Consider the following 14,240-nt stretch of genomic DNA (forward strand, 5'->3'; position numbering starts at 1 on the left):
ATGTCCAGATAATTAACATGGGTACATATTTGTCCTACAATACGCGAAGTGCACCCATGAAATTGGGAAAATGGTAGACTTAAAAGATTTATTAAAATTTCTACTAAATATCTGTATGAGATTCACATGGCGTAGGTTTCACCCCCATAAAAATTTTAATAAATTATAAGATCTTTAACATTATTTATGAATTTGAGATCTTTAACTTCAAAAAATCCAAACTCCCTCAAATTATTAAAAAACGAAATAGATTGGACTTAACATCAAAACTTAAAAGAGAACCATAAATGGGCAAAAACTGTGATTCAATTAGAGAAATAAAAAATTAAATTTTTTTATTCTAATTAAAAAAAGCCTTAAAAAGGAGTCAAAAATGGAAAATGAGGGATCTCAACAAGGAACCAATCTGAGCCCTAGCCATGAGAGGGCAGCCCGATGTATCAGCAGTCTTTCTCTCCTCTCTTCTCTCCTTGATATATGGCGGTCAGGGTTCGGGTCAGGGCCCTGTCAATTCCACCCCAACCCAATTTTGAAAATGCTTGTAGAGAACGCAACATATGCTACAAAACCTAAATCTCACCATTACTGGGTAAGTTTTCATTTTCCATTCTCAGACGCTATTTACACTCCTAACATTTGTGGAATAGAGCTGAGTCAGTCGGGATTAAAGCTTTTGGTAATTTTGGTTCCTAGGATTGTGATTGATAACTGTTGTTGGTACACCAAATACCCTTCTCTCTCTCTCTCTCTCTCTCTCTCTCTCCCTCCCCTGACAAATCTCCTATCACCAACCTCCTAACCTCCTATCTTGTATTCATTAATTACTCATCCATTCTCTATATTTATACCCTCTTAAACTCCTTCATCACACATCCTTCTATTGCTTCCCTCTCTCTCTCTCTCTCTCTCTCTCTCTCTCTCAGAGTCCAATCCTTTGTAGTCATCTTTACTTCTGTTATCATCATCATCATCATCATCATCATCATATTTTTACCAAGTGGGTCTTGTGTTGTACAAACCCAGAAATTGTTTCGAAGCTTTTTTGATACCCTTTTGTTTTCTTAGCCCTTTCGCTTTACTTTTCTCTCTCATGGGTTATGGCTCTAGGGTTAGGGTTTTGAATTATTAGGGTTTTTTTCCTTCCAATTCTTTCCTCTTCTTTTCTTTCATTTTTGCATGGACTGATCATGAAGATGGAGACGATGAGCAAAGATCTCAAGGCAACAGCCTTTTTTAGCTATTGGAGCATCATCAAGATTCACAAAACCTTTTTAGAGCTTCATTGGAGTGGGTGGTTGGTTGTGCGTATAGTGATGGTGGCCTTTTGTGGTCCCTTCTCTTCTCTTCCTTCACTCCAGTGGCTCTTTTGATATGGGAATCTTGATGATGCTGCAGCGGCAATAAAGGGCTAATTTATTACTTTTATTTTTATTATTTTGTACTTTTTTGTTTTTGTTTTTGTTTTTGATTCTCAAAAACATCAGGTAAGGTGAAACCTATAAATCATTTTGTTAATTCTGTATAAAACAAAACCATAGATCATATGGAAAATGAATCTTGATATTCTTGATACTTGTGCTTTTTTTTTTCTTGTTTTTTGGTTAATCTTTATATGCTCATAGTCTTAGGGACACAGTTTCAAAAACAGACATATGGTTAGGGTTTGGTGTCAGCGAGAGTTAAATAATGTACGCCATGACCCATGCGGTAATTTTATGTTTATGTTTTAATCTATGTGGCTATGTGAAGTTTTTTTCTTTCAGCGATGGCAGGTCTAAGTACTTTCTCTGAAGTTTTGCATTACTGTAACCTCCTGGGTCTCAGACTCTCAGATGGTATGTCTGTAATTCTGTGGGACTTGTGTACTACTTGAAATCATGAGGTGCTTTTATTTCATGGACACTTGTGTTTACAGATTTTTACTCTTCCCACTCTCTTAAACTTTTTTCTTTTTGTTCTGTCTAAAAATCATTACTACTATTTTTTCTTTAATAACAGGGCGTCTGGAGAGTCGCCCCTACTAGGCCTCGTGTACATGTAGTTCTTGGCTCGTAAATATCATGTAATTATTGGACACAAATTACGTGACCATAAAAAAAAAGAAAAATGACGAATGGACCTAAGAAGATATGTTGCTTTGGGGTTTGATCATGATCTATTTTACCACTCTTAGATCAATTATTGGTTTGTCTGGTTTTGAATAAGTTTAAGATTACAAAAATTGATCTTAGAACTGAACACAGAATGTACATTGATAAGTAAGATTTTTTAAATGTGAATCTCTCCCAACAAATTTTATAAAATCTTATCCTTTCATATATTCCATTATCAATTTCTTATGAAAATCATTTTGTTAATCTTCATACATGAAAATCATGGAGTTCTTGGCTGTCTCCTGGTATACCTCAATGTGTTTCTCTGACTCTCTGAGATTCGTTTGTTAGATTTGATACTCTCAGTTTCTCTTTCTAACATATATATATGTATATATATGTATTTGTTTTGACTCTTTGGGACTTTAGATTTGGGTAGATCCTTTTGATGTCGTTTAATGGGTATCTAATCATTTTTTCAAAAATTGGGAAGATTTTTGGATTTTTGAGTGTCCATAAAATAGAGAAAGATATATATTAAATTTGTTGTACATTTGTGTGCTTGTATGTAGATAAATTTGTGTATGTAGTCAGAGAAAATGTTATGGGTTCTCTGGTTTTGGCAGTTTTAGGGTTTGGTATTAGAGCTCATTACATTTTGTGTCTATTTAAGATCGGTTTTATTTCATCATCTTTTTAGAAATATTAATATAGTAAAAGTCATCATATGTATATATAATTATGTAAGAAATCACATAGGAATTGTAGAGTTTTATTTAATCTTATTTTGCTGATATATAGCAACCTCTAATTATATCATACATACTGATTGAAAATATGTAAAGATTTGAATGTCAATGGTTTGATCACTCACTTCAACAACCACCAAACCACGCCCCCCCCCCCCCCTTTAATCGGTAAAAGTGTTAATATTAATAAAACATAAATAAATAAATAAAACAGAGCATATAGCCTAGACTTGCATACCTGATGAAACACATAAAAACACCATGACAATCAATGATTTGTGAAATAATTTATAATGATTTCATTTGCCTATTTTATCATTTTATTTATTATCACTTTATTATTAGTAACAAAATACAAGTGGTAGGATCTATTAAATTAATGCAATGATAATGTATGAGATATATGAGGTAATAAACAAAATATTATTATCACATTGCTATTATTATTTCTATTATTTTGTGTTATTATTATTTGTATGTTGAAGAGTCTTTTGAGGTGTACCAAATCAATCTCATCAACAATCAATCCAGGTTTAGCTGTTAACTATAAATTTGAACACATTTTTGGCTACTTAATTTTGTAGCCCTCATTCTAGTATTTAGAGTAGACAAGGGAAATCATTTATTTTTTAATAACCACGTATTTGGTTCAGCTTGTGTGACCAAACTGTGTACATTACTAAGATATTATTCATTCGCGAAAAAATAGAGAAGAAAGATTTATTTCATTAGCACTATTATTTGACATATATTTTTTGATTAAAAATTTGAGAACGGATTTGTAAATTGAAAATAAAATAAAATTTAAATAATTGAAAAGCATTAATTTTGAGTTTCATACAAAAGAGAAGAACCCTTTAAATGACCAAGGGATGTGCAGCATGATCCTCTAGATGTCTAACTTTACATAACAGCCTAACATGTTGAACTTCTCAGAGTTGGAGTTTTATTGAATTAAAAAGACTAAGAAATACAGAAATAGATCACATAATCAGATGAAGAAGTATTGTGGATCTTACACGAGAGAGTTGTGTTTGCTTTTGTGATTAATTTCCACCTAAGTAGAAGAATTGTATTAATAGATTTCCTTGGTTGTTTTGTAGGTTTCCAGTAATGTATAGTTAAAAGGTGAAAGTTGTAGATGAAGGAGCGTCAAATGCCCCATTCATTACTTGTTCATTATATTAATCTTAATCTCCTGGATTAGTTGGTCTAGTAGACCGGATACTAAATTATAAATAAATAAAAAAATTGCACTAATTCTTTGGTAGTGTGTTGTGTAGATTCTTTTGTCTTAGCTCTTTTTTCTTGGCAATCTAAGTGAATTGCATATTGGAGTTTGGTGCAAACTTACAATGCTTTGAACAATGTTCCTATACATTTCAATTTAATTTGCTACACAGTTTCAATATGCTAACATTTGTTCATTTTCCTGGGATGTTTTTTTATTTTTTTGGATAGCCATTTTCCTGGGATGTTAGACCACCCTCTTTAGTTTCTTATTTTTTTCGTTTGGGAATATGTTATTTTAGTACTTTTTTGACTTTTTGAGTAAAATATGAGGTAAAAAAAAAAGTTTGAAATGACTTTTTAATTTTTTATGAAAAGATGTGCAAAAAATTTTTAGTATAAGTTGTTGGATTTTTGATTTTTTTAGTAATTTTTTTAACTTTTAGACTAAAATATTGAGTTGTCAAACGAGTGTGCTAATAAAAAAAACTAGTCTAAAAGACAATTTTTTTTGTTTTTTAACTTTAACAAGGATAAAATATGTTGTCCAAATTAGCTCATTATTCATTGATCATGGAAATGTTTTTTGTCACGCTAAATGATTAAAAAAATACGAGAAAGTTTTTGGCAAAATATCTCTGCCAATCTATATACACATCAAAATTTAAGAAACTTTTTGAAGGAATACGATCATTGAAATGTTTTTGCAGAAGAGTTGAAAAAATTTATAGTTACGAATTTTTTTTGAATCGTGAATTTTTTTTATTGAATTACACCTTTTTTTTTTTCTTCTTTTTCTTTTAGGGTGTGTGTGTGATGAGTCCTTTTTCAACTACTTGTAAAAATGTTGAGACTCAAATGAACTCAACTTCTTGATTTTAAAAGTAGTTTCTTGTTTTAGTTCAATCAGGATCAATGATGATGCTTGTCATATTCAATTTTTGGTCAATAAAAATTATTTGCAATTGGCAAAAACAAAAATCCTTGAAATGTTTTCATAAAAAGACTACACCCCCCGCTGTATATATTACATTTTAGTTCTTCGTTAAGTCATTCTGGCAAAATGTTAAATGTGTGTCTGTCTGCTTAATAATAAGGGGCTAAAGTTTCCTTTTTTTGCTGATTTAAAAAAAAAAAAAAAAAAAAAACAAACAAACAAACAAACAAACAAACAAACTAAATGTTATCTCTCTTTTTTCATCAATGCTACATTGTGTGGTTTGATAAATTACAAAATACTATTTCATGAACACACCATTTATCGGAATGTGATAATTTCTGCATAGAAGGACCTACCTACTCATGGCCTTCTTTAATTATTTCAAATTTAGTACAACCAAACGACAAATGTCCTATTTAGATGCCATATAAAAAGAGCATAGTGGTAGCATTTGATCCAATTAACTGATGAGTTGTTGCTTTAGAACCTTTTTAGTACAATCCTCTTTTCTTTTTTTTCTTTTTTAAAGAATGGTCAATAGTTTTGCCAATCAAAATTCAACATGGCCACACAAATCACCCCCGCCTCCTTCACCACCACTACTACCATCATCATCACCATCGTTATCATCATCCAAGCTGAATTAAGCCTAAAATGATCAAAACAGCTATTTTATGTCTCCAATATTAAAAGATCTTGGCTTCAATTCTCTTTAGAAAAGGGGAAAAAAAATGTATTTCCTATTTGAAAATTCAGAAAAGTTCTTCTTGTTTGGAGTTTAAAAAAAAAAAAAAAAAAAACTTTTTTTAAAGGCCACCAATCATAAATACTGAAAATAGCTTTTTGTTTGATAATAAAATTCTTTATCCAATGGCCCATAAAATTTATATAAAAAAAAAAAACCTCTTATTTAAAGATTTCAATAGTAATCATTAAAACATATTTCTTGTCTATATATATATTTTTTTTATCAGCAAAAAGAAACTTTCTTGATGATAATCCAACATGAATACTTATGATCATACACTACAAGAAAATACAGTTTTGGCGACCACTTTTGCCGACTAAAAATATTTTGGTAACCAAAAGTTATGAAATTGGTGACCAAAAATTATGTTTGTCGGTAAAAGTATAATATTTAATTACTAAATTTTTTTAGTCGGGGTATATTAATTTTTGGCGACTAAAAAAAAATTTAGTCGCTAAAAATCTCACAATTGGTGACTAAAATAAATTTAATCGCTAAATTTGCCACAATTGGCGACTAAAAAAATATTTTAGTTGCTGTATAGATAGTTTTGGCAACTAAAATTATTTGGTCGCTGAAAGAAAAAATAAAAATTTACTTTTTATCTTTGGCGACCAAAATTTTGGTCGGCAAAAATGTAATTTCAGCGACTAAAAAATAATTCAGTCGCTGTATAGATAGTTTTGGCAACTAAAATAATTTAGTCGCTGAGTGAAAAATAAAAATTTATTTTTTATCTTTGGCGACCAAAATTTTGGTTGGCAAAAATTTAATTTCAACGACTAAAAAATATTTTGGTCGCTGTATATATAGTTTTGGCAACTAAAATAATTTAGTCGCTGAATGAAAAATAAAAATTTATTTTTTATTTTTGGCGACCAAATTTTGGTCGGCAAAAGTTTAATTTCAGCGACTAAAAAATATTTTGAACGCTGTATATATAGTTTTGGTAACTAAAATAATTTAGTCATTGAAAGAAAAATAAAAATTTACTTTTTATCTTTGGCGACCAAAATTTTGGTAGGCAAAAATTTAATTTCAGCGACTAAAAGATATTTTAGTCGTTGTATAGATAGTTTTGACAATTAAAATAATTTAGTCGCTGAATGAAAAATAAAAATTCACTTTTTATCTTTAGCGACCAAAATTTTGGTCGGCAAAAATTTAATTTTAGCGACTAAAAGATATTTTAATCGCTGTATAGATAGTTTTGGCGATTGAAATAATTTAGTCGCAGAATGAAAAATAAAAATTTATTTTTTATCTTTGGCGACCAAAAGTTTGGTCGGCAAAAATTTAATTTCAGCGACTAAAAAATATTTTGGTCGCTGTATATATAGTTTTGGCAACTAAAATAATTTAGTCGCTCAATGAAAAATAAAAATTCACTTTTTTTCTTTAGCGACCAAAATTTTGGTCGGCAAAAATTTAATTTTAGCGACTAAAAATATTTTAGCCGCGGTATAGATAGTTTTGGCAACTAAAATAATTTAGTCGCTGAATGAAAAATAAAAATTTATTTTTTATCTTTGGCGACCAAAAATTTGGTCGGCAAAAATTTAATTTCAGCGACAAAAAATATTTTGGTCGCGGTATAGATAGTTTTGGCAACTAAAATAATTTAGTCGCTGAATGAAAAATAAAAATTCACTTTTTATCTTTGGCGACCAAAATTTTGGTCGGCAAAAATTTAATTTTAGCAACTAAAAAATATTTTAGTCGCGATATAGATAGTTTTGGCGACTAAAATAATTTAGTCGCTGAATGAAAAATAAAAATTTATTTTTTATCTTTGGCGACCAAAAGTTTAGTCGGCAAAAATTTAATTTCAGCGACTAAAAAATATTTTAGTCGCGGTATAGATAGTTTTGGAGACTAAAATAATTTAAGTCGCTGAATGAAAAATAAAAATTTATTTTTTATCTTTGGTGCCCAAAAGTTTGGTCGTCAGAAATTTAATTTCCGCGACTAAAAAATATTTTGGTCGCTGTATATATAGTTTTGGCAACTAAAATAATTTAGTCGCTGAAAGAAAAATAAAAATTTACTTTTTATCTTTGGCGACCAAAATTTTGGTCGGCAAAAATTTAATTTCTGCGACTAAAAAATATTTTAGTCGCTATATAGATAGTTTTGGCAACTAAAATAATTTAGTCGCTGAATGAAAAATAAAAATTCACCGTTTATCTTTGGCGACTAAAATTTTGGTCGGCAAAAGTTTAATTTCAGCGACTAAAAAATGTTTTAGTCGCGGTATAGAGAGTTTTGGCAACTAAAATAATTTTGTCGCTAAATGAAAAATATTTTGTCACTGTTTATCTCTGTCTCTGTCTCTATCTCTCTTTGTCTCTCTCTTTCTCTCTCTTTCTCTTTCTCTCTCTGTCTCTCTTTCACTCATCACTTTTCTCTCTCTGTGTCTGTATGTCTCTCTCTCACTCTTCTCTCTCTCTCTCTTTCTCTCTGTGTGTCTGTCCGTCTGTCTGTCTCTCTTCCCCATTGTGTTCATCTTGCTCACTCTCTCTCTCTCTTCTTCTCTATTTACCGAGCTCTTCACTACAAGAAAATGCACTTTTAGCGACCACTTTGTCTCTCTTTCGCTCATCACTCTGTCTCTGTCTCTGTCTCTCTCTCTCTCTATCTCTCTTCTCTATCTGTCTCTCACTCATCTCTCTCTCACCACCCATCTCCTCTGCTACATTCACTACTGCTGCAAATGTCATTCCACTACCAGCATTATTACCATTGTTGCCACTCTACCTCTACGACTACCATTACTACCACCATCGTTACCACTCCACTACTACTACCACTACCACTACCACCACTACTACTACTATTACCTCTCCTCGACCACCGCTACACTATCTCTTCTACCATTACCACAACTTCACCACTAATCTCCTTCGCCATCACCACCACCACCACCACCACCACCACCATCACCTCTTATCCACCACCTTCACCACTACTGTCGCTCCCTCTCCTCTACCACAAAAAATTAGTTCTTGATTTTTAGTAACAAAAAAAAAAATGGGCCACAAAAAAATATTTTTCATTGACCATAAAATATTAATTTTATTTTAACGAAAAATATTTTTCATTAAAATATTACCCCTACTTCTACCAAATAAAAAAAATCATTAAAATAAAAACAAAGATAATTTTAATTTTAATTTTAAGATAATTTTAAGATGATTTTAATTTTATAGGCTAAATTTTAAGATAATTTTAAACATGATCAACATTAAGATAATTTTAATTTTATAGGCTAAATTTAAGCATAAGAATTATTGCAAAACATTATTAATAAAAACAAAGCAAAATTCTATAATAATGTATAATAGCTCGGTGCAGGATGTTGATGTAAGTTTGTAATTTTAGCACAAAAAATTATGATTCAGTTGATTCCTAATTTTAGAAAATAAAAACAAATCATTTATAGTACAAATTATTATAAAATTTATTAGAGTACTATATAACTGGGACCAAATTCCCTGGGACCAAAATTAAAATTTGCTCGACAAAGGTTGAATATGGAAGAGCAAAAAAAAAGCAGGAAAATTGAAAAAATAAATAAAATTACCGACCAAAATAATTTGGTCGCACATAACAAAACGATACTGTTTTGAATGTAATTTAAATTAAGTGAAGCACAGTGCCAACCAAACGGTTTGGTAGGGAAAAAATGGCCTATAACAGCCAAGTGAAAATTTCAAACTCTTTTATACAGTATATACCGCTCACCACTCCCGCTCACCACTCCTCACACGCACCTCATCGTCGATTCTCCTGCTCCATTGCAGTCACCAAAGTCGCTCCTCCTTCATCATTGCAGTCGCGCGTGTGGCTTCTTCGACCAAGCATCAGTGGTGCTTCGAGAAGTACTTGGGCCTCCATTGTTAGGTATGTATGTTATCTCTCTCTCTCTCTCTCTCTCTCTCTCTCTCTCTCTCTCAATCTTTGTATTACTCACATGGTTGCTCTCTATTTTCGCACCTAACAACACCACCATAACCATTTTTTCGCTACTACTAGTTCACCTATCTTCAAACAACCCTGAGATCAAGTATGGGTCATCTCTTTCTCTGTCGCTCAATTTCTCTATTTTCCTTTGTTTTCCCTAATTTTCAAGACCAATTTTTTTGTTTTCCCTAATTTTCAAAACCCTAATGAGTGAATGTTTGAAGGGATGGTCTCAAATCATAGTGCGTGGCTTTGGTTAGTCAATTCAATAAATATAATTAAAATATTAATTTCTTGTTCGAAATCAATACTTTACGCAAAATCCCTCTTCAATCTATCAATTATTTGTTGATTCATAGTTGGGTCTATAAAAAGAGGGTTCGAATCAAACTCCATGCTTTATAAATGCCAATGCGAATAACATAAAATAAAAAAGAACATCTGAAGTCTCTGGTGGTGGGTCCTGAGCCAGTTATTGACTAAGTAAGGACCGCGGTCAGTGCTAGTGCTGGAGATGAGGGTATTTTTGGGGCTTGACAGTTGTGCATAGTGGTGAAGAATGTGAATGGCGATGAATTTGTAAGGAGCTTAGGATGGGGAAGAATATTTGTAATTGAAGAGTGACTGAAAGAAAAGTTATTTCTGTTATAATGCAATTTACAGGCCTATAACTGACTTATTTATTGGAGCTAAAGAAAGAAAAATTTTAGTTGAGGAGGATAGTTCCTACACAGATGAGGGTTCTGAGTTTAATTCTTCTGTCAGTCATGTTGATGGTCGTAGATGGAAATTTTGTGAGGAACCTGGTGTATCATCAAGAGGAAATATGTTGAAATCGATACCAGTATCTGGTTTGGTGCGGAAGTTATGGTGGAGTACTCTTGGACTGCAATTTGACTGGTCCAAGGTCATTGCTAATTTCATATTGTTCTTTTTCAGTTTTTATCTCAAATTGAGTACTATGGTCTTTATTTCTTTCAATACTAGCAACCCATTTGGACCATGATTGGCATTGCTTCAAGCTATGAGGTCACCACTGTGAATTTCTATATCGTTTGATGTGTATTGAACTTTCATAAGATATTTGCACCAATTATCTGTTTTGACCTGTGTCCCGTGTAAGTTTTTTCATCAATTGGCTTGAATTACAATTCTAGTACATATGTCATATTGCACATCTTTGTTTAATTAGCATGAACACCGGTCATCAATTTATTTTGAACATTGTTTCATTGTAGTTCTGTGAGATACACTCGTTAAGTAACTTTCTTACATGTTTGTACAGCGGAATTACAATGTATCTCTTTTACACAACAAGATCCCCGATGCTCTTTGCCAATTGGCTAAAAAGATGGCAGCACCTGCAATGCCAGGTTGGGAAGAATTTCGCCCAGAAGCTGCAATAGTGAATTACTTCGGGTTAGGTACTCTTTAGTCATAGCTATCTTTTGAATGTTGTGTTTGGGTTTAAAGTAGATTAGTTGAATTTGTGTATTTGTGTAGTTAATTTTTTTTCTTGAGAATTTAGTTATTGAGATGTTAGAAGGAAAGAGCTCATAAACTCAACAAGCCAAATTATTTAGTAAAAAATGTTTGTGCACTGCTCATGCCAGGTGATACACTTGGGGGCCACCTTAATGACATGGAGGCGGATTGGACTAAACCTATTGTTAGCATCGGGTATCATGCTATTCATTATACGCTCACATTCACACACATGCACACACTTCCAATAGAAAGAGCTAAAGACATTATATTGGGCCTTGAAATTTCTATTTTCTTTCAGTTTGGGCTGTAAAGCTGTTTTCCTTCTTGGAGGGAAGTCTAGGCAGGATCCGTCAGTGGCAATGTTCCTTCGAAGTGGTGATATTGTGCTAATGGCTGTTGTTGTGCTAATGGCTGTTATTGTGGCAATATAGTAATATTCTACATATTTATTAATCTGAGGTGAATTGTGTCATCCTGTTATTAATGTTATCAGGGAGCTGTCTTTTCCATTTCATTCTCAGAGGATAGCCCCTTCTTGCTAGCTATAGGAGGCTCCAAGGGAAAATTAGAAGTGAGTGGATATAACTTTTTATGCTTCATGCTTTTGCAATTCTCTCTCTATTTTCCCCTCTGAATGTTATGTGCAACGGAACAGAAGTAACTTTTTTTTGGCTCATATATGCAGGTGTGGGATACACTATTTGATGTTAGGGTCTCTCAAAGATATGGGAAATGTAGTAATCGGAACATATCTTAATCTTTGGTTCTTGGTATTTTCTTTCCTTTCTTTTTTTGTTAGAAAAAATAGAAGAAAAAAAAGATGTTGTGGTCGGGGTCATAGCCCCAATCCCTCCCTAGGAGGATTTGGCGTGATTGGCCCATGGCTCTTGCTACCAAAGGCCTAAAGCAAAAGCAGTCATTGTGGAAGTAATAGAGCATGTGCTTAATTCATACATTCATCTTAAAATTAAAATATGTCCTCAAGGTTGTCGCCACACTTGGGCTGTCAAAATAGTTTATATACACGGGCCCTATGTCGATAACACTAGTGTTGACATAAGGACTCAGCATAAACTTTCAAAAGCAAGGATCACAAAGGATTTCCACCTAGGTTCATTGGCCTCTAAGGTTTCCATGTTTGCACTCATCATCTGTAATCACATAGCAAAAAGGGGGAAAGCTAACAAGCTTAGTTAGCAACCTAACTGAAAGAAGTTTTAAAACCATGGATATCAAAAATCCGTTATTTGAAAAGCAATAATGTACTCAAATCATGATAATATCAAGAGCATGTAATTTCCAAAAGGTACAAAAATATAGTAAAAGTAAATGTCAGTAGCTTTCACCAATCTCCTGACATGGTACGTGTATTAGAATTAGTATAGGAGTTTGCAATACATATATCCTTTCAATATCAGATAGACTCCAAATGGAGGCCTATGCAGTGGTAAACAGAGGGAAATATAACATTACATAAAGAGATTGAAGAAGTGGCTCGTATAGATTTTAGAGGTAGCTCCCACTATGCATTTTAATGCATTGTAGCGCTTAGTTTTGGAAAACTCTTGTATCTGTAATTGAAGAGTGACTGAAAGAAAAGTTATGCCATCCTTCATTCTTAATAAGATTAAGTTTTTAATGCTTTACCTTAGTCTTTCTGTTGAGAATGTAGACAAATATGTTTTGGAATTCGAAGGTGTTCACAGTCTGACACATTGTATCTGTTTCGGCACTTGTATCTGTATCCACAAATTATAGGCTAACAGTTCTTTTTTTCAGGATTCAAGTCATCTGTTTTACTGTGGCAAAACTTCATTTGTTTATAATTTTTATGACCTTGCTATAGTTGATTTTCAGGTTCAAGCCGTCGCATGGAATCATCATGTGCCACAAGTTTCACTTAGTGGATCCTTTGATCATACAGTAGTCATGGTAATGGAAATGTTTTATTGGGTCTGTTTATTAATTATAAACTTCAAAATTATTGTTTTCCTGCATTTTGCTTCTTTTTTTTACATTTTTTTTTGTGCGCATTCGTGCATTCACTTTGCTAAGTTGCCTTGCCTCAACATTATTTTGATTAAATTTATGTTTATGTGATTGCAGAAGGATGGAAGGATACCTTCTCATACAGGATTTAAGTGGTCAATTTCAGCAGATGTCGAAACTGTAGCATGGGATCCACATACTGAGCATTCATTTGTGGTCTGTGTTTACACTGTATCTATCTTGAGCTATTTTCATTTTTTGTTTTCCAAGTATGCAAAGCACAGGGGATTTCATTTTGAATTGGGAAGGCTTATAGGATCTTTCTTTTTAAGCACATCTTAATTTAGTTTTGCTTGGAGACGTCCTCTTGAAACAGAATTATCATTATCTAATTGTGTTTTCAGGTCAGTCTTGAAGATGGTACAGTTGAAGGTTTTGATATTCGAGCTACTAAGTTTGATCAATCTTCTGACTCAAAGACAAGTTTCACTCTTCATGCACACGATAAAGCTGTTTGCATAGTCTTCTACAATCCTTTGGCACCAAATGTACATATTTCTCTTCTATAGACATTTTTATTACTCGACTTCACTATACTTGCTATACTAACTGTTTGTTCCTCTGTTTTTTGTAGCTTCTAGCAACTGGATCCCTGATAAAATGGTAATTTTCTCTTTCTGATTTTGAGTTTCTGTCTCTTTATTTCTATTGGCCTCCATATTCCCAAAAATCATATTATAGTAATAGTAGTACTTTCTCAATTGGTTAATCTTTATTGCTGCAGGTAAAATTGTGGGATTTGTCAAACAACCAACCATTATGTGTTGCATCAAACAATGGTACAGTTGGATCTTCAATAATCTTATCAAAATGGGATTTGCACAAGTACTCTACTTTCGTTTATAATTGGCTTCATATCTCAAAAAGAATATCATGAATAATAGATAACAAAGAAAGAAGTTCATTAATCTCACGATCATTAAGATTTTCAAAAAATTGAAGTTCTAAACAAATGGTGTTGAATAAGAAAATACAATAGA

General features: G+C 32.4%; 1 long non-coding RNA gene across 1 annotated transcript; it reads left to right on the forward strand.

The window, feature by feature from the left end:
• The first annotated feature begins 384 nt into the window (after nt 1–384).
• On the forward strand, nt 385–4,259 carry LOC114284099 (uncharacterized). Its single transcript, XR_003636775.2, has 3 exons — nt 385–589; nt 1,764–1,835; nt 3,946–4,259. It is a non-coding gene; the product is annotated as an uncharacterized LOC114284099 (long non-coding RNA).
• The last annotated feature ends 9,981 nt before the right edge of the window (nt 4,260–14,240 follow it).

The sequence above is a fragment of the Camellia sinensis genome, chromosome 1 (assembly GCF_055761805.1).
Source record: "Camellia sinensis isolate YWXY chromosome 1, ASM5576180v1, whole genome shotgun sequence".
In the NCBI taxonomy this organism is placed as follows: Eukaryota; Viridiplantae; Streptophyta; class Magnoliopsida; order Ericales; family Theaceae; genus Camellia; species Camellia sinensis.